Genomic DNA, 6,000 nt, shown 5'->3' on the forward strand with positions numbered 1-6,000 from the left:
AGATCGCCTATTTGCTCTATAAATACCCCAATATTCCAAAAACCCTAGGGGAGTCTACGAAAGTCAATTCCAGCCGCCGTAGAGTCCAGAACCACCAGATCCTATCGAGACACCATCATGGATGGGGATCACCACCTCCATTGGTGCCTCTTCGATGATGCGTCAGTAGTTCTTTGTATACCGTCGGTTCCGTAGTTAGTAGCTAGATGGCTTCCTCTCTCTCGTTTGATTCTCAATACTATGGTCTCTTGGAGATCCATATGATGTAACTCTTTTTGCGGTGTGTTTGTTGGGATCAGATGAACTTTGAGTTTATGATCAGATCTATCTTTTTATATCCATGTAAGTATTTGAGTTTCTTTGATCTCTTTTATGCATGATTGCTTATAGCCTCGTATTTCTTCTCCGATATTTGGGTTTTGTTTGGCAAACCTGATCTATTTATCTTGCAATGGGAAGAGGTGCTTTGTAGTGGGTTCGATCTTACGGTGCTTGATCCCAATGACAGACGGGGAACCGACACATATGTATCGTTGCTAATAAGGATAAAATGATGGGATCTATCTCTACATAGATAGATCTTGTCTACATCATGTCATCGTTCTTATTGCTTTACTCCGTTTCTCCATGAACTTAATACACTAGATGATGCTGGATAGCGGTCGATGTGTGGAGTAATAGTAGTATATGCAGGTAGGAGTCGTTCTACTAATCTTGGATGTGATGCCTATGTAATGATCATTGTGTGGATATCGTCATGAGTATTTGAAGTTCTATCAATTTCCCAATAGTAATTTGTTTACCCACCATTTGCTATTTTTCTCGAGAGAAGCCACTAGTGAAACCTACGGCCCCCAGGTCTGTTCGTCATACTATTTGCCTTTGTGATATATTTTTATTTTTCCTTTTATTTTCAGATCTACTAAACCAAAAATACAAAAATACCTTGCTGCAATTTATTTTATTTGGCGTTCGATCTATCAGTATTTACAACTCTCTCATGTCTATTTGCCCATCTTGGGGCGCCGCTACCCGAAAGGGATTGACAACCACTTTTACACGTCAGGTTGCGAGTAGTTGTTATTTGTGTGCAGGTGATGTTTACGTTGTGTTGCTTGGTTCTCCGACTGGTTCGATAACCTTGGTTTCATATCTGAGGGAAATACCTACCGCTGTTGTGCTGCATCATCCCTTCCTTTTTGGGGAAATACCGACGTAGCTTCAAGCGACATTAGAGATCACGCGGGCAGTTTTACCTAGGTTTGGGCCGCCGCGAGGCGTAAAACCCTACTCCTACTTTCGTGGATTGATGAAGGGACCATGGTGGAGACGCGGTGCTCTAGCCCAGCAGGGTTGCCTTGGGGCGAAAGCTGCTACGCGCATATGAGTGTACAAGGGTCTGAATCCTTTCTAGGGATGCCATGGCCCTCCTTTTATAGATCAAGGGGTCACCAGAATGGCGAATCAGTCATTGCGTACTGATTAGATAGAAAACTGTGCTATCATACCTAACTCTGCAGACAGGGCAGAGAACATTAAATGCGCCACTTAGAGTCACATCATGGTGTGCTCGGCAAGCCTTGACGGGCCGTTCGGCCACCTTTTCGTCGGTCTTCTTGACACGTCTCTGGACAAGTGTCATTTGGAGGTGATTTCCTTCGGAAGTGGTTGCCATGTGTCAAATAACAGTCACTTGGGGGCTTGACACTGCACCGATCGGTGACTTGCGTTGCTGTGAGGTGGAGCGCTGGAGCCTTGGCGGGGCAGTTCGCCATTGGTATCTCCGGCAAGCTTGTCGGGCAGTCTTGAGGTTCGTCTTCGGGGTAACCTTGACCTCGCCAGGCTCGCCTGCCCGGCAAGGGAGGTTTTTCTTTAGTGGTATCTTGCTCCTTCAGCTTGACTTGGTCTTCTTGATCCGCTCCTTGATTTCTCAAAGAGCTATATCTTCAACTTATTCTTGAATGTCGTAGCCTTGCTCTCGAGCTTGTGTACAGCCCGGGCAACATACCTGGGGTTTGTTGTACCGATAATTGTGATAATGAAAGTGCCATGAAAATTGCACACAATCCTGTGCAGCATTCTCGGGGAAGCACATTTCCATAAGACATCATTTTATTTGCGATCATGTTGCTCGAGAGGATATCGTTATCAATCATGTCAAGACCAAAGACAATCTCACTGCACCAAGCCTGTCAATGAGAAAATATTCTGTGCTTTACGGTGTGAGCTAAATATCCTAGATTTCGCAAACATGCAGTAAGCTAGACTCGGGACCTGTTTTAACACTTCCACATCTTAGAAGGAATGGGTGCATAACACTCGAAGAGTTTCAAAATTTCAACAAAGTGAAATGTTCTTTTTGAGAGTGAATACATTAACGAAGAACTATACTAAACGTGCCACGATAATTGTGCGGCGCTCGGGGTCACACAGTTCTTCGGTGGGTTACGCCACCACAATTCTCTTTCATTGAATTTCTTCTCGACCAATAGTTTTAGTGTTTGTCCGAATGCATTTCCCTCATAGCAATTTGCTCGAGTGTTTGTGTTTATCTTTCTGAGTGAAATGCCTATGACCATGTTTTCCCTCTGTTCTATCTCTTCCATTCTATGCTAATCTATTTCAAATGCTCAAATTTTATCTGGAACGAAACCTTATCTGGTGTCCTTGACCACGATTAAGATTCAGTCTGAACATTAATCTGTTTTGGCGAAAGCTGTCGAAAATTTGGGGTTTCCACCCAAGTCCTGACCATGATATTTTATGATGTTTGCCACATGCAATACATCATCTGCCAGTCCATCCTAACCTTTGAATCGCAATCTCCTCTGCTTAGAGACCGTTCGATCAAATCCTTGGTGTGCGGTTATTTCCATTCTCCTATAGATATATACTGAACCGCTCCTTTGTCCACCTTTACTCTCTTCCTCCTTGCCTCCACTCCGTGGAAACCCTTGCCACCTTAACTGCCGGAAAGAGGTCATCGGAGTCACTCCAGGTCGCCGCGGGACATCTTCTTCCTTGCACTGCCATAGTTTTTGTACGTCACCAAGCTAGGGTACGTGTGGTAAGAACTCAGACCTCCATCCTTCATGTGTCAAGTTCACAAGTCATTATTTATCTATGATTTTACTGCATATCTTAGATCTAGCTTTTTACCCTTCTAGTGCGGATGTGGTTTGTAGTTGTTCCTCGCACCCGAATGTCTCAGATCTAGGGTTTGTGTTATGTCTTGCTCGAATGATATGCCTAGCTCTTTGTCTAGTATTTTCTTTGGACCTACTAGCCCGTTCTATTTGTTTCATTCAGTTGAACAATTTCACAAAGTCAGTATCCGACTCTTCCTCAAAGTGCTATTTGTTCGGAAAAAACATTCGCTGAGAGCATTTGTGACCCTGTCCCCATTTTCCTTCGCACCTATTCTTATTCACAGGTGTATGCATTCTGTTGAGGATTCTACCAAACCACACAGTATTGCTGATGAGGAAGAGGTACTCATGGGCACAGCAGATGAATCCAAAGCACCAAATGCAAAGGGCCCAATGGTAGGCCTGTCTACCAGCAAGAGAAAGAGATCTGAACCAAATGGAAATGAGCAAGAAGCAGATACTCCGAAGAAAAGGAAAGGTGGTAGGCAACCTCTCAAAAATTTGGCATAGTATATCTCTCATGATGACTACAACACAGTTCCTAGAGAAGATTCGACTAAGATAAAAAGGCGTGTGCAAAAGATTCATCATCACTGGGTACGGAACTGGTTCAACTACAAAATGATTGATCCTCGATATGCCAAGAAAACTTTGCTTTCCATCCCCCATGGGGTGACTATCGCAAAATTGGACTCATACGAGCAGGTGAGACCCAACAAAGGCCTCCACCACCTCCTGATGCTCATGACTCCTCTCTCAAGACACCTGACTCATACGCCAAAGAAAAGGCCAAGCGCCTCAAAAATGCTGAAAAGAGAGCCAAGAAGGCTCAAAAAGAACAGGCAATAGAAGAGGAAAATTGTCATCTCATCAAATTAGACGTCAAAAAGAAAAGGGCTGAAGGAAAAGTCGAACGCCGTTCAAAGAACAAACATGATCCAAATCTGTTGTTCTGAAGAAAAAGAGTGCACCAAGGAAAAGGCCAGCTAAACCAGTTGAGCCTGAAAGTGATTCTTCTGATCAGGATGATCCTCCGCTCATGAGAGAAGAAACTGACACAACTCTCTCCGAACAAGTGAATGTCACTACATCCATTATTCTACCTGATCTTCTAGCAAGTCTTGTTCCAACTGCACCTCAGAAGAAGAATCCGTTGAAAAGAAAGGGCCCTCCAACCACTGTCACAATGGTTGACAAAGTAAACACAACTCCTCATCCCGATGCAATTGATCTGCATAATTTGGTAGTTGATGCCCCTATCTGCACTACCAAGCCAATAGAAAAGCTCCCGAAGCCAAAGACAAAGAAAATTAAAGCCCCTTCTACCGAACAGAATGCTCCTAGAGCTGAGATTGTGAAAGAACAGGCTGCAAAATTTGCTGCCAAGTTGACTCAACCATTGGCCTCAATTCCTCCATCCGAGAAAAATGTGGCACAAACTGCACCAACTGTTGCACAAGCTCAAGTTGATTCTGATGCGCTACATAATTTCAATCAAGTATTCATTATGGAGCAACTAGACAGATTTGTGGAGAACCTATTTGATGGAGAAGTGGCATCTTTCCCTATTCCCTCTAAAGTAATTTATCTATCGTCTGATCTGGTCCAAGACATGAGAAATTATTCGGTTGAGATCAATGACCTCAATGCCTGTAACGACCCGAGACCGACGCTCCAGACGCCTTCCATGCTTTGCATGTCAGATGTGTTAATTATTTGTTTGTTGCATTCATCATGTCACCATGAATATTGCATCCACATGTTTTCATAAAACTTGCATCCGCTCATAGTCGCCGCTTCTTCCTTGTCTTTGTTAACCTTCTCTCATAATAACCGGAACGCTCTCTTCTCTCTCTTCTTTGAGCCAATCAAACCCCCTTACCTCCATGGCCTTCTGTCAAACCCCCTCGCGCGTGTCCGAAAGTTGTCCCAAACCCGAACTGCTCAGTCGTCACTGATATGTCTCCAACATATCTATAATTTTTGATTGTTCCATGCTATTATATATTCTGTTTTGGATGTTTAATGGGCTTATTTATACACTTTTATATTATTTTTGGGACTAACCTATTAAACGGAGGCCCAGCCCAAATTGCTGTTTTTTTGCCTATTTCAGTGTTTTGCAGAAAAAGAATATCAAACGGAGTCCAAACGGAATGAAACCTTTGGGAGCGTGATTTTTGGAACAAACGTGATCCAGAGGACTTGGAGTGGACGTCAAGCAATCAACGAGGAGGCTACGAGGCAGGGGCGTGCCTACCCCCTGGGCGCGCCCTCCACCCTCGTGGGCCCCTCGTGGCTCCACTGACCTACTTCTTCCTCCTATATCGACCTACGTAACCTGAAAACATCATAGGGCACCACGAAAACCAAATTCCACCGCCGCAACCTTTTGTACCCATGAGATCCCATCTTGGGGCCTTTTCCGACGCTCCGCCGGAGGGGGCATTGATCACGGAGGGCATCTACATCAACACCATAGCCCCTCCGATGATGTGTGAGTAGTTTACCTCAGACCTTCAGGTCCATAGTTATTACCTAGATGGCTTCTTCTCTCTCTTTGGATCTCAATACAAAGTTCTCCTTGATTCTCTTGGAGATCTATTCGATGTAATCTTCTTTTGCGGTGTGTTTGCCGAGATCCGATGAATTGTGGGTTTATGATCAAGACTATCTATGAACAATATTTGAATCTTCTCTGCATTCTTTTATGTATGATTGGTTATCTTTGCAAGTCTCTTCGAATTATCAGTTTGGTTTGGCCTACTAGATTGATCTTTCTTGCAATGGGAGAAGTGCTTAGCTTTGGGTTCAATCTTGCGGTGCTCGATCCCAGTGACAGTAGGGGAAA

Source organism: Triticum urartu, chromosome 1A (assembly GCF_056163025.1).
Source record: "Triticum urartu cultivar PI428250 chromosome 1A, HENAU_Tu73, whole genome shotgun sequence".
NCBI lineage: Eukaryota > Viridiplantae > Streptophyta > Magnoliopsida > Poales > Poaceae > Triticum > Triticum urartu.